This window comes from Bombina bombina, chromosome 5, assembly GCF_027579735.1.
Source record: "Bombina bombina isolate aBomBom1 chromosome 5, aBomBom1.pri, whole genome shotgun sequence".
NCBI lineage: Eukaryota > Metazoa > Chordata > Amphibia > Anura > Bombinatoridae > Bombina > Bombina bombina.
Window position 1 is genome coordinate 434,253,750 of NC_069503.1, and position 25,013 is coordinate 434,278,762.

At 36.8% G+C, this 25,013-nt stretch overlaps 1 protein-coding gene across 1 annotated transcript in view; it reads left to right on the top strand.

Moving 5' to 3' along the window:
• The window catches only part of TMEM108 (transmembrane protein 108), a 437,914-nt gene that overhangs the window by 50,014 nt on the left and 362,887 nt on the right, over window positions 1-25,013 (top strand).

Genomic DNA, 25,013 nt, shown 5'->3' on the forward strand with positions numbered 1-25,013 from the left:
TGACTTAGGAATTATTATTTCAGATGGTTTAAAATGTAGTAAAAAATGTAGTATTGCAGCAAGTAAGGCCAGTAGAATGCTTGGATGTATTGGTAGAAGTGTTTGCAGCAGAAATAGTAAGATTCTTATGCCACAGATCATTAGTTAGGCCTCATCTTGAGTAATGTGTGCAGTTCTGGAGGCCATATCTCCAGAAGGATATAAACAAACAAGAATCTGTGAAAATCATACATGGTCTAAAAAATAAAATGTACCAGGAGATACTCAATGACCTAAATTATATATAGTTTAGAGGAGAGAAGGAAAAGAGATGATATGATAGCAACTTTCAAGTATATTAAAGGGCTAAGTAAAACCTTTCTTTCTATCACAGAGTCTTATAGATGGGTCATTCTGAAGACTTTATTCCTATCTGTGCTGCAGGGCTGTAGCTTTTTGTTGTGTGTGGTGGTGTCAGATCATTGTCACCATATAACTGTGCTGGATCTAAAGTAATTGATGTGAATGTTTTTATATGAATTCATAGGCAGGGAAATGGTCACTTTTTTACATGTTCTCTTATTCGAGAACTGACATTTTATATATTTCTGTTATGGTATAGCTGAGGAGCTCATCTGAAAGCAAAATATTTCTATCATGTCTCACACTGCATATATACTTCACTATCTATTTGTCACTGTGAAAGAACTGTCTAGCTATGATGACCTCTGATGGTCTGGTTTCTTCTTGGCTCTTTATGAGATGAATATGGTTTCCAGGTGGTGCTGCCATAGAGTAAGCAAAGATCTTTGTATGAAATAAACTGAACTACTGCTTCCTTGTTGAGATAGAAAAGATCTACACTGTCTTCTCCATTATCTTAGGCAAGAGTCTTGGTATATTCAGAATGACACGATGATATGCTACATATCTGCCTTTAAGAATTACACACAGCATATTTTGTTAACATTTGTTATCAGTTAAACTTTGTTATTTGAAGGTTTCAAAGATTTAATAGTGAGTGCATCAGACCGAGCAGACTTGCGCATCTTGTTAAAGTTTTTAAGAGCTATAGCTGCATGGTATTCATTTTTTGCATCTATCAGGCTATTACAAATTGCTAATCTCCCATAGCTTGACATTCAAGTGGGCTGAAATTGGATACTCTGCTTGTATGTAAAAAAAATAAAAAATAAAATATGTTTTTGTAATACTACTTTGGCATAGGTGAACATACAGGCATTGCTATCTAACTAGTGCTAAATGTACCTTATTTGGGTAATATGCCAGTAAATGCTTGTGAACCTAGAGGTTTCTCAGTAAGCCTTGTCATGGTATAATGATCTGTCTTTAGCAATATCTTTTTTATAATGGTGAATGTTTTCATTTTTGTCTGTATTGCTTTCTGTTTCCTAAACCTGAATAAAAAAGCTCACTGGACATGACCCACCAGCAATGTGAAGTTGGAGTATTGAATTATTGCACTACAGACAGTACTAGATACTGTGTAACTGTAAAGAAAATTAATCAAAAGTTGTCCACAAGGCTAGGGTCATATATAGCAAATTAGTCCATGCTGTATCAAGCAGACGGCAGATAGATACAGGGTAATTTCTAGCTGTGATTTGACAACAATAGCTTAGTATAAAGAGACAGACAGACAAAGGTCAAGGGTTCAGTAACGATCAGGAAAGATTCAGATTCAGGACACCAAGGCAAATTGGTAGCTCAGGCACAGTTCAGTACCCATGATACTTGCAAATAAACCATTTCACAGCTAGTGGAAGTGTCTGTTAGTATATGGCCGGGTTATAATACAATTTATTTAATAATTATTCTTTAAAACAAACCCCTAATAAAATGCATATACGAAACAATTAAAATAAATATTTTATTCCTAAATTCTTTATATTAGTTAAAGTTATAAATACATTGAATTATATTTATAGGAACCAGATTTGAATTAAATTATACAAGCTTAAACTGTTACAATATTCTATACAAAGATTATAAAAATATACCTTTACAATATACCTTATTCACAATCGATTACATTAAAATACCACAATGAAATACCAGAGTATGGATCACTAACTTTAACAGTGCTTAGTTAAACACTATAACAAGATGCTTTAAAAGCCAATTTCTCTGAGCTGAAATAAACTCTTTTTACCTACAATTAAGGCAAGTTCTAAAATATATATATAGTTGCCAATAACTTAATGCACACCCAAAGAGATTTACTTACAATAATAGGTCTGACTTAGAAATATGAAATACAAAGGACCTTTGTCTAGCAAATAAATTATTTAGCAATAATGACTAGTTGAAGTACACAGGACTATGAATATGGGTTTAAAATACAAAGTATGCTCTTTAAATTTACTAGCTGTAATCTAACTATAGCCTTAGATTTAAATATTATATATACTTTAACAGTTTCTTATACTTTACCCAAATAAGCAAATCAATGTTTCATCTTCCAGAGTTTATTGTGGGTCATCTATGGATGGTTTACTCACAATGTGCAAAGGTATAGACCTCAAGAATTGTTAATCTTTCTTTGTTCAAGAAAGTGTCCCCACAAATGGCAGTGAATATACTTGGCACCAAAGCCTATGTATTTTTCTCTCCAAAAGTGAATGCTTCTTTGAATATGTCTGTATCCTCTAGCAGTGAAGTGTATGGGCCTTTATTCCAAAAATAAAGAATCCCTTTTCTTTAATCACTCCCACAGAATTTTGATAGGCCCTCGGAGCTTGTCTTTCCATTGGACCTAACAGAGTTGTCTCTGATTGGTTATTTGGGAGACGCCTCCCTGATTGGCTACTGGGAAATTTCATTTTCAACAGCCAAATGCCTTTTCTCAGTAATACTGGATTTAGGCCATCGGGGGCAGCAAAGACAAACAGTTTCATTATCAATATTGCTAACAGTAAACTATATCATGTAATATGTATATTTAGTATATTCATTGTTATCTGATGATATTAATAAACTATGTGATCAGCATATATATCCCATTTAATATAATTGAAAATGTACAATTTGAGATCACACACTAGTATTATCAATTCTATGTAAAAAGGGAAAATATTTATATAGACTTCCTATACATTCTACTTATAATATTTTGAGAGATGTATTTAAAGTTATATACATATTTAGTGTATAACCATATGATATGACTTAGGTCACCCCTTGCAGGCAATCGTGTATCAGCATCTATTAGCCCCATCTGGAAGATAGAAAAAAAAAATGTTATATATTTCAAAAATGGGATTATTACAATTGCAATTTAATCTGTTACAAATCTGAATTGCATTTCCCATATCCATATATAAATATTTATACAGTCTGGGTATAAATTACATATTTTAGAATTATACAGTTCATATAGATGAATTTCTAACTTCTCTTTTTTAAAATCAAGATTTAAATTTGTATATGCTTTCAGCACTCATAGGGTTAAACATGTCTCTCTGTGTTGTTGTTTTTTTTTTTTTCCTGCTATTTCTTATTTGAAATGCCAGCTCGTCTGGGAGATGTATATTGCGGCTTAGGATGGGACAATTTATCACCTATAAGGTAAGGGCTATTTCCTCTGAGTACGCTTGTACATTTCATTATTCTTATAGATGGACCGTCTGTTCCTTCCAGGGGTTCCTGTGATCTAAGTAATGAATCTTGGGCAGGAAACCCCTTTATTGGCATATATCTGAGGGCTCCATATGTTAACATTTACTTTGAAGTGGCCCACTGGCCTTATTTATACAATGCTCTAAATCCTTTGTTCTCTCCTGTGTAATTTTGCATATTGAGTGGGGGAGGATTGAACTTTGAGGTGTAGTCAGCCAGGCGTCTAATGTCTCATGGTCTCAGAATTGCAATACACAGAATGTGTCCAGTAATAAAATAAGCATTTTCAAATTTAATATTTAATAGATTGTATACTTATTTTATCTTATTATATATATATATATATATATATATATATATATATATATATATATATATATATATATGTACTATCTACTGACATTCACAGATACCCTGACAGGTCATAACATCACCTTAAATAGCTTAAATGGCTCAAAAATCGAATAAAACAATTAGGATCAGATTACAAATGGTACACTATTTAGCTCTTTCACTCAACCGTAAACTTTCTAGAAGTAAGCTTTTAGCATGTTTTGGGGAGAATACTTTAACGCAGTTGCAGTATCGCTAAGTCTTTTGGTGTCGGGTTTCACTCGCATGCAAACATTTTACTTTCAACTTGTAACTTGACGCCAAAAGACTTTGCAATATTGCAACCACGTTAACGTATGCTCCCCATAGTAGTCAATGGATAGCGCAGAAAGCTGCTCAGGGGCTAACTGCCTGAGTTGCTGGGAACTGTACAGTTGTCTGTAAGTATTCAAGTCTGTGAAGTCAAAGTGACTTAGGATGTGTACCCTGTCCAGTTTGAGAGTGCAATCCATTTCTGTATTTTGTATGTACTTAGAGAAATTACAAATGCCTGTGTCTCCCTGGGTGGTTCCCAGTTTGTTTGTTTAAAAGCATGCATTGTGTGGCTGCTTGCTTGGGGCCCAGGAGACACTGACATGATCCTGGGCTTAAACTGTTTGGCACCAAATGCAACTGACTCTCCCATTTTTGCATTTTAATATCACTGTGTGCTTTCTAGAGAGTTCCAGGTTTTCTGTGTGTTGTGTTAAAAAAAAAACTTCCATATTCAATACCACATTATCGTAGCTCACTAGTTTTCAAACCTCCCTTGTAGGCCAGGTTTTCAGGATTACATTGGGTTGAGAGCAGGTTAAATAACCATATTTATTAATCAGCTGATTATTTCACCTGTGCTCTAGTTCAGATATCCTCAAAATGTGACCTGTTAGGGAGGCCTGTGGACAGATTTGAAAACCAGTGTCATAACTCTTAAAATGATATTTAGATAACATTATCATAACATTTAGGTCTATATGAACATGTTATGTTGATATGGAGTTTGGCAGTTATTTTAATTGTATGCATGGTTTAAGCACAAAAATCTTAGAGAAAATGCTTGCATAGATAGCTTGTTTTTTACACATTTTTTACCTATATTTAATGTATTTCATTATAAACTTTAAAAGTGCAACAAAAAGTTTCTAGTGGCTGGGTAATGCAGCTTACTGCTGTTTCTAAATATTACAAATTCTATGCTCATGTATGTCAGTTAATATTAATTTTTTTTATAGGCATGTTTCATAAAAGCCAAAGCAATAGAATTATTGCACAGGCAATTTGCACATCTAGTTAAATATCTAATTTGCATATCCTACCCAGAATCTTCTGGTGCATTGGTAACAATGTATACAGGGGATTTCTGAGGAAAGGCAAGTGGGGATACTTAACCAAAAAAGTATGAAACAGAACCTCCGTAAGGAAAGGTTAAAAGTTTGTCTTTATTAGAATACATAAAATCACACATCATAGCAGGTTTGATGTAGGCTGTGGCTGTGAGATCCGCTGACGTGTTTCGGCTGTTAAGCCTTAGTCATAGCTAATGATCTCACTGTCACTTTCTACCTAAATAGTCACATAAGTGCTTCTATTGGTTAAAAGAAAACTAAAACCAAAAAGCCACGCCTACAAAGCCAATTTCATAGTTAATGTATACAATCAAAGATTTACTCTATTACATGATGGGGATACTTGCCTAGATGTGCAAATTGCCTGTGCAATAATTCTATATATCTATAGGAATAGATAGATAGATAGATAGATAGATAGATAGATAGATAGATAGATAGATCTAAAATAAAAATAAAAATTTATTGTATGTGTAGAACTTTGGAATATGAAATATTAATAACTACTGTCGGGTTAGCGCATGTGTTATAAATGTTAGTTTTTTTTCTTCTATTCTCCCCATTAAAGTCTATGGGGAGAAAAAGTTAGCGTGGTCATGAATATCCAAAGTCCTGAAGTTAGCACATATCTTGTTTTTCTTGTGCGAAAAACTTTTACTTTCAATTTGTAATCCGCGCACTAGCCCAAGTGTGCAAAAACATTACTTCTAGCTGTGTTTACACTTGTAATCTAGCCCAGAATATCTTTGCTGTTACATTAAAGGTTCGAATATCTTAAGGCAGTTAAAGTGATATAAAACACACTATTTTTTTTCACAAATTAGATTTTAAACAACTTTCCAATTGACTTCTATTATCAAATGTGTTTAATTCTAGCTGTTTACATAAAGTAAGCTAATGTCAGGAGTCATATATATGTGCAGCCACCAATTAGTAGCTAGCTCCCAGTAGTGCTTTACTGCTTCTGAACCTACCCAGGTATGCTTTTCAACAAAGGATCCAAGAGAATGAAGCCAATGTGATAATAGAATTCAATTGGAAAGTTGTTTAAAACTGTTTGCACTGTCTGAATCATGAAAGAGAAACTGTGGGTTTCAAATCTCTTTAAAATATCTCCTTTAAAAAGTCATATACAAGAGTTAATAAAACAATGACCAAAATTTACAGAGAGACTTATAGGCCACATAGTTTAATTATTAGAATGTGTGGTTGCAATTAGAATATGTGCTGCAATTCATTATGTAGCAACAGTGTTTTGGCTGTGGACATTTCTATGAATGTGATAAATAAAAATTGATTTTCCCACTTGGCTGAAACACATTGCATTGCAGGCAGTTGGTTATGTACATTAACATTTATTATATATTATTGTAAGTTCCTGGTTTCATTTTTCTCTTTATTGAAATTTTTAAATTAAACTCTGCAAACTCAAAAAAAAAAAGTTTTAAATTGCCATGAAGAGACAACTTTTAAAGGGACAGTCAACACCAGAACTTTTGTTGTTTTAAAAGATAGATAATCCCTTAATTACCAATTCCCCAGTTTTGCATAACCAGCACAGTTATAATTATACACGTTTTACCTCTGAAATTACCTTGTATCTAAGCCTCAGCAGACTGCCCCCTTATTTCAGTTCTTTGGACAGACTTGCATTTTAGCCAATCAGAGCTGACTCCATGGTAAATTCACGTGCATGAGCTCAATGTTATCTATATGAAACATGTGAACTAATGCCCTCTAGTGGTGAAAAACTATCAAAATGCACTTAGATTAGAGGCGGCCTTCAAATTCAAATTAGCATATGAACCTCCTAGGTTTAGCTTTCAACTAAAAGTACCAAGAGAACAAAGCAAAATTGGTGATAAAAGTAAATTGGAAAGTTGTTTAAAATGACATTCCCTATTTGAATCATGAAAGTTTTTTTGGGACTTGAGGGTCCCTTTAAGTATTTCAAGGATTAAAGCTTTTCTAAATATATTTATGAATATATTTCACATTTAAATTATTTCAGGTATCAATGCATAAAATGCATCTAATGAGAGTATACCAACTAGCAGCCAAATAGTTTGATTTCAGCTGCCTATGACAATCAACATTTCTTACACGTTTTAACAGTTTAATCAGCGATCGATTAAAATGTAATTTCTTAAAACTAAATTATTGAAGGTGATTTCAATGCAACACAAGTGTTATTTTAAATTAGGATGTCTTAGATGAGATAGATGGTGAATGCATGCTATTAAAAATTCATTCTATGAAATGTAAAAGATATGCAAATATAAGCACTCAAGATGGTTCAGACTTGACTTATTTATTAAGAGGATTTTCATGCAAAAAGAGGCTGCTACAGATTTCTTAAAATCAAACAGAAAATTAACATAATAAAGATATTTGCCAAAAACCACTTCTTTTTTTGTTAAAGGGGCACTCAAGTCAAACTTAAACTTTCATGATTCAGACAGAAGGCACAATTTTAAACAACTTTATGTATGTGCACCCCTGTTCGCCTCAGCTTCATAAATCGCCCCCTAAGCGCCTGATGATCGAAAGCTCTCTGGGCTGGCGAGATTTAAAAAAAATGCTCACCAGTACTTCTATTTCCCTGGTGGAATGATCTTATGTCACTTTTTATGCCGAAAACAGAGTATCTCACTAAGGGATGCATACTGCATTTTCGTATGAAAAGTGTACAATAACATTTGTATTTTAAGCACCATATAAAACGAATAATTGAACCTTTCAAACTAAAATAAACAGGGGAAAATTGTATTGTTAAAGGTACATGAAACCCAATTTTTTTCTTTGATAATTCAGATAGAGCATACAATTTTAAGCAACTTTCTAATTTACTCCTCTAAAGCGCAAGCAAAAACTTTTTACTTTCAACTTGTAATACATGTGGGAGCAAAAAGTCGAAGTTGAACGCAGTTAGCTTACGAGCAGGAGTGCTCCACTTGTAAACTAGCCCTATGACGGCTAAAATAACTGACTTGCAGAAAAATCTCAAAGTCAACCATTCTGTAAAAAAAAGTTAGTTGCAAAATCTTTGGACCTCATGTATTAAACGACAGGAGGACAAGTTTTCTGCTTTCACAGCAAGCAGATGCTGTATGTCCACTGCCCGCAGTTATCATTGCACAAGGATTACCTTATGCAGTGTGGGTCCCCCCCCCCCACTCTCGCACAATCTGTGTCCACCACCTCTGAGGTTCTACAAATAGATTCTTAACTTGCAGCATCACAAGAGCTCCAAAACAGCCTCTATTGCTTAGTACATGAAGCCCTTTACCTTAATAAATAGAGGAATATTATTATATACAATTATACCATATATATAACAACTAGTATACATATTAAAGTAGTATTTGCTTAAAAAAGGTAAAATAAAAGCTGCTTACAATTCTGTGGAAACTAGAGGGAGAGTCACGTTGCATACTGGTGTATTCATCTTTATTGACTGATAGGGGAAAACCTTACTGTTGTATTAGTGGACAGAAACCATTTCCCTCAAAATGTGGGCTTATTTAGGTTAGGAACATCCATTTGTCATAAAATAGATTTAAAAATAAACCTTTTGATCTCCCTAACATTTTGATAATCTACTGTAGAATTGGTGTAGTATCAGTAAGCCATAGTTGTGATGTGGACAGTTGAAGAAAAAGATATGAGTTATTCAGGGCTTGAGTCTTATCAGTGAAGTTGAGCGATACTGGGTTATAGTCAGCATAGCTTTAGGTTTCTGAAACTGGAAAGAAAGGAAGAAAGCTAAGCTTCTAATGTGAGAAGATCCTGTAAATTGTGGATCATTGGGAGCTTTGTCTAAGATGAACACAAAAAAAAATGTGTACCATGTGTGATGAGAACAGGGCGTGATGTCACTAGTTTGGGGGCGGGGCTTAGGTCCGGTAGTCTGTGTCACAGTTAGTTATTGAAATCAACCTGACTAGATGTATGTTTCCATGCTCTGTAATAAAATAGAGTTGTACCATCATTGCTGTGTCCTGCATATGTCCTGCATCTCATGACATGGTGTCAGAAGTTCTTGCCTGCGCTTCTGTTCCTGATTGATGACGATGTCAAAGTTTACCCCAACTGAGCCTTTTGACTTCTCTCAGCCTGCAGCTTGACCCACATGGCGTCAGCGGTTTCAGTGCTTCAGGATTGCTTCCAAGCTGGACAAGGAGAGTGGTGAAGTACAAGTTAATTCTCTTTTATACTCTATGGGGAAAGATGTGGAGCCAGTGTTCAATGCTTTTACTTTCCAAGAAGGGGAAGAATTTAACTTTGATATAGTTATGGATAAACTCAGTGCCAACTTTGCGCCCAAAAGGAATGTGATTCATGAGAGAGCTTGTTTTCACAAACGTAATCAGCGTGTGGGAGAATCTGTGGAGTCATTTGTGCGCAGCCTGTATGAACTAGCTGAATTCTGTGAGTTTGGTGTTGCTAAAGCAGAGCAAATCAGAGACAGAATACTGAAGTCTCACTGAAGCTGCAGTTAGAGCCTGATTTAAAATTAGATGGGGCTATTAGGATGGCCCGCCAGAGTGAAATGGTGAAAAAGCAAAGTGCTGATCTGAGGTCTGAGAGTATTGTGGATGAAGTGCAACAGTCCAGAAAAACTGCTAGTGAAAGGCACAGTGTGAGCGGTACATCTAAAATAATGGATAGACCTAGAAGTAAATGGGCGCAGCATGCCCGATGCACACAGTGCTACCGTGCCCATGATCAGAGTGTTATATGCCCAGCCAGAGATAAAAGATGCAGAAAATGTAACAGAATGGGCCATTTTGTAGTGGTGTGTAAAACTGAATACATTAAGGAGATGCAGGTGGACAGTGACCAGGAGGGTCAGGAAGTGTCTTTTGTGGGGTCTGTTGTGGAATGGCCAAGCTAAGAGGAAGATTGGAAGGTTACTTTTACTGTAATGGGAGCCAAAGTTGATTTTAAGATTGACACAGGAGCAGATATCACTGTAATGTCTCTCGCTGCATTTATGAAACTGCCTCGACAGCCCCAGCTGGCGAATGTTACTACAAATGTCCAAAGTCCTGGTGGCCGCATTGATTGTGTGGGGAAATTTCTTGCCAGCTGTGAGTACAAGCAAAGGAAATTCACCATGTGGGTGCATGTGATTCGAGGTCAGTGTGTTAGCAATTTATTGAGCAGAAAAGCAGCCTGTGACTTGGGCCTAGTGGCCAGAGTGAATGAGATCTCTGAAGATATGTTTGGTGAATTGGGCCTACTGAATTGCAAGCCAGTCCGTATAGCACTTAAAAGTGAAGCAGTCCCATACAGTATTTCTATTCCCCATAGAATTCTGTTCCCGCTCATGCCTCAAGTGGAGAAGGAGCTTATGTGCATGAAGTCTATGGGGGTTATTGAAGAGGTTGTTGAAGCAACTGACTGGTGTGCCCCCATTGTCCCTGTTGCAAAGAAAAATGGAAAGGTGCACATCTGTGTGGACCTGAAAAGGTTGAATGAGGCAGTGAAGAGAGAGATTTGTGCTGCCGACATTAGAAGACCTAGCTCCAAAGTTGGCTGGGGCAAAGTTCTTTTCCACATTGGAAGCTTCTAGCGGCTTTTGGCAGATCCCCCTAGATCCAAAGTGCAGCAAACTGACTACCTTTATTACACCGGTAGGTCGGTTTTGCTTCTGCAGACTCCCCTTCGGGATATCCTCTGCTCCAGAAATTTTTCAAAGGGAAATGAGTTCTCTCCTAAGAGACCACGTGGGCACGGCAGTCGTCATGAACGACATTCTAGTGTATGGGTCTACAGAGGAGGAGCATGATCAACGTTTAAGTTGTGTGCTGCAGGCTGTCAAAGAGTCTGGGCTGAAGTTAAATAAAGAAAAATGCCATTTTAGGAAAACTGAATTATGTTACTTTGGGCATATCATCAATGGGGATGGCATCAAACCAGACCCCGAGAAAATTTGTGCTATTGAACAGATGAAAAGTCCTTCTGATGTACATGAGCTGAGACAAATATTGGGCCTTGTAAATTATGTGGGCAAGTTTCTTCCAGATTTATCAACAGTTTTACACCCTATCACAGAGTTGCTAAAGAAAGATGTTGCCTGGGTCTGGGGACGTTCACAAGAAAAATCTTTTATGCAGGCCAAGTCCCTGCTGGGGTCTGCCCCAGTGCTGGGGTTCTACGACCCTTCCAAAAAGACTGTGGTTAGTGCTGATGCAAGCAGTTATGAGTTGGGGGCTGCTCTCCTGCAGTTAAATGAAAATAAACTACAGCCCATCGCCTTCTGTTCCCGCACACTGACGGCTGCTGAGTCAAAATACGCTCAAATTGAGAAAGAGTGCCTGGCTGCAGTTTGGTCCTGTGAGCGCTTTCAGGGTTATCTAGTGGGTTTAGAGAAATTTAGTCTGGAGACTGACCATAATCAACTGTTATGATATCGACAAAATACCCTTAAGATGCCAGAGACTTTTAATGAGACTACTCAGGTTCAATGTTCAGGCAGTGCATGTGCCGGGGAAACAACTGGTTGTGGCAGATACACTATCCAGGCTCCCGCTGGCTGCTGCTGAAGAATCCTCAACCAAATCCGATGTGAAAGTGTATGTTGATTCGGTTCTGGCCTCAAAGTCCATTTCTTCAAGGAAACTGGAAGAAATAAAGAAAGAGACATATTTGGACACAGATCTGCAAGAGGTTATTAAGTACATAAAAGAAGGCTGGCCCAAGAGCCGGGCAGCCTGGATGTCTTTAAGTTCTTACCAGCCAGAGAGGTCGCAGCTCACGGAGCTGGAGGGGTTGGTGCTGTTCCAAGACTGCATCGTTATTCTTGTCAGCATGAGGAAGGAGATGTTACACAGGATTCACAATGGCCACTTAGGCATTACTAAGTGCAGAGAAAGGGCAGCTACAGCTGTGTGGTGGCCTAGAATCAGCTCCGACATTGCAAATCACGTGTCTCAATGTGCCTTTTGCTGGGAACGCCGGCCTACTCAGAGAAGGGAGCCCTTGATTTCTACTCCGCTGCCTGCAGGGCCGTGGCAGAAAATAGCTGCTGATTTGTGTGAACTGCACGGGAAAAAGTTCCTTGTTGTGATCGACTACTATTCCAGGTATTTGGAAATTGCACCTTTGAATGATATCACAAGTCAAGCTGTTATCATTCGTCTGAAGAGCATGTTCGCCCGGTGGGGCATTCCAATGGAGTTGGTGAGTGATAATGGCATGCAGTTCGCTTCTACAGAGTTCAGTGCTTTCAGCAGGGAATATGACTTTGTACATTCCACATCAAGTCCACATTACCCGCAGGCCAACGGAATGGCTGAAAGGGCAGTTCAAACTACAAAGTTCATTTTGAAGCAATCTGAGCCGTACCTAGCCCTCTTGTCCTATAGGGCGATGCCCATTCAAGCCACCGGGTTTAGCCCAGCACAGCTGATGCTAGGACGCCAGATTCGCACCACTTTACCCTCAGTGGGTGTCTTCAAGCTGACTGGCTCTGTTCCTCGGGACGAAGTCCTTAGGAGGGATGAAGAGGCCAAAAAGGGCTATCGTTTCTTCTACGACAGGAGACATTCTGTCAGGCCCTTACAGGAACTAAATGCGGGGCAAAGTGTCAGAATTAAACTGGATGATGAGAAGAAATGGAAGACGCCTGCTACGGTAATTGGACGCTCTCCAGAACCAAGGTCTTATGTAGTCCTTACTGATGGAGGGATGGTTACACGCCGTAACCAAAAAAAAATCTTCAGCCTGTACCTGAGAGTTTGGAACTGGATGCCTCAGTACCACCGCCGGTGGGATCCCCTGTTCTAAAAAGGGTGCCTTCCCCTCAGAAAGATCACAGTGGGGATATGTCTTTGCCTCCAGCGGACTCGTATTCACCTTCTTCTGTATCAGAGGATAGTTCATGCAAAGTTACATCAAGCGAAAGAGTGGTGAAACTTCCGGCCCGATATTGGGACTGACTTTAGCTGGAACAGTGACCGGAAGTATGGGCAGAATAATCCCATGGTCACTGTGGACTAGGGTAGTCTACCCCGATGTCCAAGTCAGGATGTAATTAATGTTGTTTATTTTTCTGTAACCAATTTGCTATATACTGTTCAAAAATGTTGTTGTATGCTCTTTGTATACCCGGTTATTTGTTATATTTAAATGTATGCTTCGCCCTTTGAAAAGGGGGAAGATGTGATGAGAGCAGGAAGTGCTGTCACTAGTTAGGGGGCGGGGCTTAGGTCCGGTAGTCTGTGTCGCAGTTAGTTATTGAAATTAACCTGACTAGATGTATGTTTCCATGCTCTGTAATAAAATAGAGTTGTACCATCATTGCTGTGTCCTGCATATGTCCTGCATCTCATGACACCATGCACATTTAAAGGGACAGTACATTTTTTTGTGCATCTAAAATATGACATTTAAATATGTATTTTTTTATGCATGTGTGTGGGGTCAGTCATTGTCCACCATTAGAGCTGCTGGCATTGCCCTCTCCAGCCAGTGAGCTTCTAATGCATAAACTAGCTGTACACAAATATGCAATATCTTTTAGTTCCAACATCAAAATACCCAGTTTTAGTTTAACCTTTTTCTCATACACTGCTTTTAGGCTTTTATTTTTATTTTGTGCTGTCTGTAAACTATAACAGGAGCACAATCTATAAACAATAACACCCTTAGTGAAATTAAAAAAAAACAGAAAGGAAGTATGAAGTAATAAAGAAGGAGAAAAAAGAATAAGAAAAAAGTAATGGGAGCTTAATTCATATAAAGTATCTCCAAGCAATCTCTCTGCCTGTGTTTCAACAAGAATCCCAAGAGTGTTACAAAAAAATGTAATTTGTCAGCAAAATGAACTTCAGGAGTGTGTGCATGAAGCTGAAGCAAATTGGAATTCTGTGTTCACTGGGCTTCGGTGACTCTGGATGATTTGCAAATAATAATAAAAGGAGATTTGTGTTTAATGACAGAAAAGTAATTTTTTTTACTTGTCAGCCTTAGCTGAAACACTATACTGATCCTTTTCAACAAACAAGATTTAAGTATCTGTATCCTTCATATTTCAAACAGCATATTAGAAGAAATATTAAACAAATAAAAACAATTGAGACCAAGAGAATAATTTATATTATTTTACAAACAGTACAAGCTTTTTCTACTTCACTACTGTTCTGTTGCATCTGAATTTGAAGTGAGTACTTTATTTTTGTTCTCATTATATGTACATGACTGTTACGTGCATTTTATGGCCCCATTTATGAAGCTGTTTAATTCGCTTGGGGCCTGTTTGGTGCAAGCCTTCAACCAAAAGTTAGCTGGTTGTATGACTACAGTCTACTTCTTAGGGCTCGATTTATCAAGCCCCTACGGCAGCAAGTTCTCACAAGAACTTGCTTGTCGTGATTTATCAACCAGACCGCTGCTTCCCTAAGCTCTAAGCTATTCGGTCGAGTCCGATCGAGGAGATTGACAGCTCATGCCCGCGCAAGATTGGCTGTGCGCGGGCAGGGGGCGGGATTGCACGCAAGCGCAAAATTGCGCTCATGTGCAATTTTAATTACCTGCGGGTAATTTCGCCCCGCCACAGGCGTGTTGAGGCGTACAGGGGCGCATATACGTGCCCCTGTACGCCTCAGCTGTGATAAATCTAGCCCTTAATATATCCACTATGTCAGAGGTTTTGGACTTCAGACAACCCAGACTCATTTGTCCAGGGTGACTAAAAAGCTTTCTGCTTGTGCGATCTTAAATTCTATCAGCCGATGCTGAGAATGATAATTGGGGTCCTATATCCCCAAAGATATAGTATTAAAACATTTTTAGTTCCATGTGGAGTATAATATGTCTGTGCTGCATACAGGATATCTGTTTGGCCCATGTGATGACCTTTGTGGTATCTCTAATTGGACAACACCACAAACTCAGTCCCAAATTGCAAGTGAAAGATATCTACATGTTATAGTTTACAATATTTACAGCGCATTTTAAAAAAGAAGATCACAATAAGAGAGATACTCTTTGATAAATGTGTTGTAGTGTGTACTATAAAGTTAAATATATTCTTCTCATTGACAATAGTAAAAATAAAGTTTGAATTCATAGCAAATATACCACTGTAGAAATTTAGATAGAAAGTTTAGAAAGCTATGAAAGATACACAAAATGCTGTAGTTTTGCATCACTCTTGTTATGGTTTTAATTAAATATATAAAGAATTTCCGTGTGTTTAAATTTGATTAGTTCTTAATATTCCACAGCAAATAATATTTATATCATAGTTCATATGTTAAAAATTATACAAGTATTTAAAACAAATATAAAAAGATCATTAGCATTAAAAACAAAAATGAAAGCTTTTTAAGACAATAAAATTTAAACACTCTTTTATTTAAGTTGATTTTGCCTTTTAATTATAAATGTGATTTTTCAAGTGAGAAATGTTTCATTCAGCTAAAATTTGGCAGTTTTATAGACATTCCTGTTGACTACAGATCTAGAAAATGTCAAAAATTGTCTGACTGTTTTCTGAAATATATGAGTCTTTTTTTCCAGAAATTTTTTTTTTTATAACATTTCTGGCCTAGATTATAAATTAAGCGATAATTTTGTATCTCTCATGAGTGCTAACTCCGCTCAAGGTAAAAAAATAGCGCTCTCAACTAGCACTGGTATTACAAGTTGAAAGTAAAAAGCTAAATACTCATGCGCACTAACTTCAGGACTTTAGATATTGCGACCTCACTAACTCCCTTTCCTGATAGACTCCTATGAGGTATGTTAAAATCTCTATTTATTGCTTACGCGCTAATTTGAAACTACACTAGGCCGAAGGTGCGTTAGGAATGCTTCAAATTCCTATGTTCTTCACATAGAGAAAAATATTCTATTTATATATAAATATATATTTTTATATATATAAATATATATTTATTTATTTTTTCTAAAATATATATCTATACCTGTACATCTATATTTTTTGAGCATGCTCAGTTTGAAACTTATATATATAGAGAGAGAGATTTCTCATTAATAAAACCAAATAAAACTATTCAAATATTTAATAATATCATTATATAGTTAGGACGGACTTCACACAACTACATATAGGAAATAAGTTTATCACGTTAATACTGTACGCATGCATAAGAAGACTATAGGCATCAATGTTAAAATACAATTATTGTACTGTTATGCTTTTTTTTCTTCCACCTTTACTACTTCAATCAATAAAGAATTGGATCTGTATACAAATCTAAAATATGAATAGACCAGTGAGCATTTAGACTATTTTTTTATTAACATGAACAAATCTTTATCAGCAGTTTCCCTATGAAGGCTTACTACCACCAGAATTCATTTGTACAAAGCAAATGTTAGTCACGGCTGCTTAAACAGTGATGTGAACTGTAAGCTGACAAAAGCCGGAAAACATTTAAGGAGAATACCAGTGCAAATATAAAAAGAATAGCAGTTGGGAAGCGTTGGGAAAAATAAGCCAAAAGGTAAATAATAAGCCACAAGGAGTATCGATGGGTTTGCACTTATACATGGATATGGCCCTGAAGATGTAAGTAGATTTTCAACTGTGTAGTGTACATGCAAAATAACTTATTTTTCTTTCTCAATAGTGGATGTATATCAGAGGTATAACATGATATTCTAATGCTTATTTGTGTATTTGTAATATAGAGTGGCATAATCAGCAAGACATTTCTGTCAAATTTCTAAATTTTCTTCAATTTGCTGGCCCTGTATTATGTTTCGGTCATCAGCCAATCACAGACTCATGTATATTGGCACTGAGATATTTTGTACATGCTTAGTAGGAGCTGGTGCCTTCAAAAATGTGCGTATAAAAAGGCTGTGCACAATTTGATAATGGATCTCTTAAAACTGCATGTGCTATCTGAACCATGAAATGTTCATTTTGACTTTAGAGTGCCTAAAGGACTTTTTTGAATTACAGTTGTTTTTTATTGAATGATGTTTGAGATTTTAAGTTTATATTGTCTGTGAATTACTGCTTTGTGTTGTGGGAGTTTACTACTGGTTAAGTTTATTTTGTCAGTGCATTACTGCTTTGTGTTGTGGGAGTTTACTACTGTTAAGTTTAGCTTGATAAAAAAAATAGCAGTTATAGCTCATTAAAAATTTGGTTTAACACAGGTTTCAGCCCAGAGCTAAACATCTAATACTTTATTAAACGCTATTACATTTTATGCAGTAAAAATAGATCAATGAATGCAAAATAAATTATTGGTGGAAATTCACTACGTTCAAACAGAACAATGAAATTAATTTGCTAACAAAAATCACTCTTGGAAACATTTTAAGACTGCTTATAACTATGGGGTGATTACAATCTTTTTTGATCCTGTTTATAGGCTGGTTTTCGGCTCCTAATGCCTGTTTTCAATTTTTGAGTGATCACATATAATTTTGAGTCATCACAAATCCAAGACATAACATTATTTCTGTATAGGAAAAAAGTCAGATCAGATTTTAGCAGATAGCGTGGAAATCACCCATACAATGCATGGACATTGTCTGCTTCCTTGACCACAAATTTGCATTATATTTCCACAATAAAATGGACAAATCAAATTCAGCAAACAAAGGGTGTTAAGACCAAAACTGGCCTTTTCAACATGTTTGCTAGTATTCCAATATGTTTTACAGTGACGTGCGGTGAGGTCAGAGGCTGGTGAGGCACTGGTAATGATACACCTGAGAAACATACACATATATATACATATACACACATAGACACACTAACTCTCTCTCACACACACACTCTCTCTCACTCTCTCTCTCATGATACGCCTGAGAAACATGTATATGAACCCAACAGAGGCAGCTTAAAATTACAGTTAAATTTGCAGGTTGCAGGTCTAATTTACTGCTATTATTGCATTTAATTAATTATCTTGGTATCCTTTGTTGAAGGATATGCAGCAATGCACTACTGGGTGCTAACTGAACACATTCAATGAACCAATGACAAGAGGCATATATGTGCAGCCACCGATCAGCAGCTAGCTCCAAGTAGTATATTGCTACTCATGAGCCTACCTAGGTATGCTTTTCAAACTATACCAAAATAAAAAAAAACAAATTAGATAACAGAAGTGAAATGAACAGTTGTTTACTATTGTATGTTTTATCTGAAACATGAAATAAATATTTTGTGTTTAGTGCTCCTTTAACATTTTTAAACAAATTATCTTCTTTTTTACTGCAGCTATTCTCCAATAGTCAAACTCCACCCACTGTTTGCCTTATTTGGAGAAGGAGAAGCCAATCTGGGCTTTATTCCTCAAAGAACAAGGCCACCCACTGTTATAAAGTTAGTATAAAGAGTTTTTCAGCTGTTATCCACTAAAGCCAATTAGGGATGATTTGTAGCAGGTTTAGCCTTGAGAAGTCAGCAAGGTGCATTCCATGTTCTGATAATTAGAAATTGCTCAACATCCAGTACTAAATTACATGAGAAAGGGGGCGAAATATGTTTAAGATATTTTGGATTATGTCATGTTTAACCTCATTCCTTTATAGAAACAAGGTTTATGGGTGTTAGTCAATTTTGTTAATATTCCATATGAAGAGTATGCACTTTAAAAACCAATAAAGCCAACTTTTAGGGCTAAATTACATGAGAAAGGGGCAAAATAAATAATGAAAATATATTACAACGTTGTTTTATTAATCATAACTGGAAAGCAATGCTTTTGTGTAGCTTTATCAATCTGTTTGGTCTGTCATGGGATTTCTAAACCTACAAATTTGGGAATGTGTGCAATATAGCAGTACTGTACAATACACATTACCAAATTTGTAGATTCAGAAATCTGACAGACTAAACAGATTGTTTACTGACATTCTTAAATCATCCTAATGTGACATTATATGAGAGGCTTGACAAAGAGGTTTAAAAGATTCTACTTTTAGCCTTAGATAAAGCATGAAAATATGCAGTCACCTAACACAAATATGTATGTATATGTATAAGTATGAGGGAAAATTAAATTGAAAACACACCATTATTTTAGGTACAACAGAAGGCTGCAACTCACTGAGCCACAATATAGTACTTCCCTACCAGTCATGAGGTTAAATACAAAGAAAATGCATGGCCTGAATACACAATATAAAACAGACTGTATAATAAAATGAACATGCATACTTCTTTTTACCTGCATGTATTGCTGAGAGTGAGAGAGGAGGCGAGAAAGAGAGGGACAGAGAGACAGAAAAAAAAGAGAGAGACAGAAAAAAAAAGAGAGAGAGGGAGAGAGAGGGACAGAGAGACAGAAAAAAAAGAGAGAGGGACAGAGATACAGAAAAAAAGGGAGAGAGGGACAGAGAGAAAAAAGAGAGGGACATAGAGACAAAAAAAAGAAAGAGAGGGGGACAGAGAGAGAGAGAGGGGGATAAGAGAGACAAAAGAGAGGTGGAGAAAGAGAGGTGGAGAAAGAGAGAGAGAAAGAGAGGGATAGAGATACAGAAAAAAAGGAGAGAGAGGGACAGAGAGAAAAAAGAGAGGGACATAGAGACAAAAAAAAAAGAAAGAGAGGGGGGCAGAGAGAGAGGGGGAGGAGAGAGACAAAAGAGAGGTGGAGAGAGAGAGAAAGAGAGAGAGAGAGAGAGAGAGAGAGAGAGAGAGAGAGAGAGAGAGAGAGAGAGAAAGAGAGGAAGAGAGAAAGAGGGGGAGAGAAAGAGAGGGAGAGAGGGAGAGAGAAAGAGAGGAATAGAGGGAGAGAGAAAGAGAGGAATAGAGGGAGAGAGAAAGAGAGGAATAGAGGGAGAGAGAAAGAGAGGAATAGAGGGAGAGAGAAAGAGAGGAATAGAGGGAGAGAGAAAGAGAGGAATAGAGGGGGAGTAAGGGAAAGAGGGGGGGAAAGAGGGGGATAGGGATAATTAGAGAGAGGTAGCAATACAGTATTAAACTACTGCTGTAGTAAGCTTCTCTACTAAGCATATCAAACTACATGCTAAAGTGTACGTTACAGGATCATGTTAGGTTCATATATATCTGATCAATCAGAAATATCCACTGATTCACTACTTAGATTTAGCATATGCCTGTTATACTCAGTTAACCCTTTATGGACTTATGAATACCTCAACATTTAAATACATTAAACTAAGGAAGTTAAAAAAAACAAAAAAAAACGTTTGTGTACAAAAGTGCAGCAATCCTGCCTGCAGAAGCTGTATAGAACCTCTTGTATGCTATATACACAGTATTTGTGGATGTGAGGTAGATGGCAGGGATGAGTTTCTATGCAAGTTTAATTATGATGTACAAAATTGAGCTGCCAATAAATATTTCCAAGGATGAACAATTTAGCATTTATTAAACATGCACATGTGGAAAAAACAATACTCACATCTTTAACATTAAAAAACCCATTTGTTTAAAATGACAGGGACCCTTCAGTAAAATCTCCTACTCTGCAGTGATACACTCTGACACGCTGTTGAGATATCTCAGCAGCATTCCAGTGGGATTGTTTCAAGGAGGGACTAACAACTCAGGGGCTCTGACAGGGAGAGAGTGATAAACGGCAAGCAGCAGCAGTTTGCAAACACACACACCATGCTAAGGAATGACAAGAATTTCAATAGGGATCGTTCCAAGTAGAAAGGAAGTAATTAGTGCAGGGGCTTTGCAGAGTTCTGATGCCTGCCGTTACTCACTGACTCCCTGGCAGACACCACATAATGAGAAACTGGCAGCTGCATTCCAATAGGGATCGTTCCAAAGTAGGGATAATAGTGCAGGGAGTAAGTGAGAAGCAGCAGGCAGCAGCAGTCTGCAGACACACACCACGCTGAGTAATATTGCAACATGATGAGTCACATACCCCAGCTGAGGCTCTCTGTTTAACATCCTGGAGACCCCAGGATGTTAAACAGAGAGCCTCAGTCTGACACACACCACCATTGCTGACTAATATTGAAACACGATAAGTCACATACCCCAGGATGTTAAACAGAGAGCCTTAGTACAGCCACAACCACCTTCCTCTGCTGCGTGCATTATGTATGTTAGACTTCAGAATCTTCCCGCGCCTGAAAAACACGCCTCCTCCAGCTGACAGGCTCCTCAAGAAGAGTGATGTCACTGACTAAAACCTGATTGGCTCCAGAGTCCAGAAGCTGCAATGGACAGCAGCCTCTAATAGAAGTGTATGCAGCACCACTAGGTGGGGCTAGCTCTCGGCTCAAAAAATTAATTAGCAAGATATCCATGCTGCGTAATGGGAGGGCAGCTGAACAGCTCACAGCCTCTCTATTGCGCAACATGGATATGGATGGATTGCAAGCACTGTGCCGGCAACCTTGTATCATGGAGGCGGAGTTGGCAGGGGGGGGGCTTACCTTAGGGTATGTAAAAAAAAAATGTAAACTTTAAAAATATATATATATTTTTTTATTAAATAAAATAAAATAAAATAAAGTGTAATACACACATAGGACAGGGGAGGCGCTGCCTACCCTGCCTCCTATGACTGCACGTCACTGATGTTTTATTATCATGTACATGTACACTCTGAAATGGCCAAAGATGAAGATGTATATATGGTCTAGAATAATTTAACCTATATGCAGCACTATTGTATGGGCCCCTCGGTAAGGGGGGGACAGATACTTACATATTTATCTGTAAATGTGATTATCACATGGAGGTTACAAGATATGTACTAAAGCGAGAAAACGAAAATCATGACCCTAAAATCTAGAAATGGTATTTGGCAGTCGTGCTCTTAAAATGGTTTTTTTTTCATATTTGCATTTTCGTGTTTCTAAGTTAGCATATTTTCTTAAGCTGGATTTCTATTAGCAGTTGTGTATTTGTGATCAAAGTTTAACGGTTTTATTTTTTCTTGGCAACCAAGATCTTTGCACAGGTTTTTACAGTAAACAGTAGTAAAAAAAAAGTTTTTACTTTATCTAGAACCTTATGTCGCCATCTTCTTACAGTAACAGATATTAAGCAAAGACCAACCTCATTCTTTACAGTAAGGTTTGAAACTTTTGCTGATGTTGTCAACCTTATCACTTAGTGTTTTCATGATTTACAGTATGAGAACTATTAAAATCCCATTCTCGAATTCGAGATAAGTTGCGGCCACCTTCTATTTATGAACATTAATTTCTTGTAGTGTTCTTAATTTTAGATGAAAAATCACCAAAATGGAAAATGAGGTTTTCTTAATTTATTCAAAACATTTTCAAAAAATTATTTTAGGGGCCGAATATGTTTCCGCACGAGCCTTCAGGCTCGCCGGAAACAGCAGTTATAAAGCAGCGGTCTTAAGACCGCTGCTCCATAACTGGTCTACTGCCTCTGAGGTTGCGGTCTGCAATCAGCCCGATCCTATACAATTGACACCCCCTGCTAGTAGCCGATTGTCCGCAAATCTGCAGGGGGCAGCATTGCACAAGCAGTTCTGGTGAACTGCTTGTGCAACGTTAAATGCCAACAGCGTATGCTGTCGGCATTCAGCGATGTGTGTCGGACATGATACGCTACAGCGTATCATGTCGGACAGACATTGATAAATTGTCCCCTTAGTATTAAAAGTTTTACAAATGTAATTAACCAAACATGTATAGTATACCTATCATGCCCATAAATTAATGGCATTCAGATTGTTTAACACTTTTTGGTAGCACCCAATATTGAGTTTGTTTATCAAGATACTAAGGTAAGGATTAAATAAAAGGTATTTTTTAAAATTTCACAATGTTTATAAAAAATAAAGCTTTATTACTGATATATATGGTTTCATTTATCAAGCTGCATATGCAGCTTTGAAGGCGCTTCTTTGCAAGCTCATATAAGCAAGTCTGCAGCTGATAGTTAAGAAGCAGCAATCATCACACTGCTGCTTCCGAACCTTTTTGCCAAACCATAGTTGGCGGATTTAAATCACCCTGGACACATTCACGCAGGGTGATTGAAAGCTCCTACTTGCGCACCATTGTGCTAGCATAAGCAGGGGGCAGCATTGCACAAGCAGACGTTTTTACAATAATAAATGTGAGCAGCGTATTGCTGCCTGCTTTCTGCAATTTGCATAAGCAAACCCTGCCCATCCGGGCTTTGTTAAATGGGCCCATCAAATGGATGCATAAGAAAAGCATTGTATTAAGTGCTTTAATTGCAGCCAGTAAAACCAAATAGTATAGTGGCAGCACAGAGTCGCAACAAACATATATAATTGACACCTTGGGCACCCATGCCATAAATTTGCCACTCATGTATTAAGTAATAAGTGTATTCATTGCTTTTATACTCTAGATAGGAAAAGCAACATATTAGTTGGTCATTTGCTTTTTAATAGTTTTTTTTTATTATTTCTTTATTAGATTTTATATATATACATAACAGTGAATATAATATAAAGAGAGTCAGCAAATATAACAATAATCAAACAGCAATGTAAATCAAACAGCCAATGAGTACAAAAGCTCAGGCAGAGGAGATTACAAAAAAATTCTCACTTGATTAGAATCTTCTTATATATTGAAAAAAAATACAAGACTACCTATAACAATAGTCAAAAAACAAGATGGAACCAGTAGGTTCATGTGCTTGGGCAGAAAATAAAGGATCGTCTTTAAAGGGACACTGAACCCAAAAAAAATATTTTGTGATTCAGATAGAGCATGCAATATTAAGCAACTTTCTAATTTACTCCTATTATCACATTTTCTTCATTCTCTTGGTATGTTTATTTGTAAAGTAAGAATGTAAGTTTAGATGCCGGCCCATTTTTGGTGTACAACCTGGGTTGTCCTTGCTGATTAGACAGCACCTTTAAACAAGTGCTGTCCATGGTTCTGAACCAAACATTAGCTGACTCCTTAGCTGAGATGTCTTATTTTCAATAAAGATATCAAGAGAACAAAGAAAAATTGATAATAGAAGTAAATTGGAAAGTTGCTTAAAATTACATGCGATATCTGAATCATGAAAGAAAAAATTTGGGTTCAGTGTCCCTTTAATTGCTTTGAACCATCTTGCATATACTAAATGATATGCAAGAATCTATATTCAACAAACATATATCACCCATAACATAAATCAGATCCTTTCAAATATGTGGTACCTACTGTATGGTACCAGATACATCTTATAAAGTTTCTATCTGAAAAACAATTGCTCTCACTTATCAAACTTCTTATATTGAATAATATATAATAATAAATATAGAGCAACTGTTTACTACCCAAAACATATATCCGGACGAAACATATGGTACAAAATACCTCTTATTAAACTTCTATCTGAGTTTTATACCTAATAGATTGAAAATTAAAAGTACCATTATATCATCATAAAAAAAGGAAATAAAATAAAAGAAGAAAGAGAAAAAAAATAACTTTTTTTAATAGATGTCAATATAATTTTCATAACTAAGTGCAAAAATAAACAACCTTTTTTAAAAGAAAGGTGATTCGCCCCATTGTGTTGCTTATTTTGGGGTGCTAGGGTCACTTAAAGAAAAGTCTCCTTTGCTGAAAAAAATAAAGCAGAAGTAATCTTTAATTCAGTCTTAGTACCGTAAAAGGCACCTAGTATACAGGTGGTTGTGATTTATATGGCAATCACCTGCTGTCTACATGAGGCCCCTCATTTGAAAATGTATAATCTCCTATTTCATCTGTGGGATATTGTGTTTATTT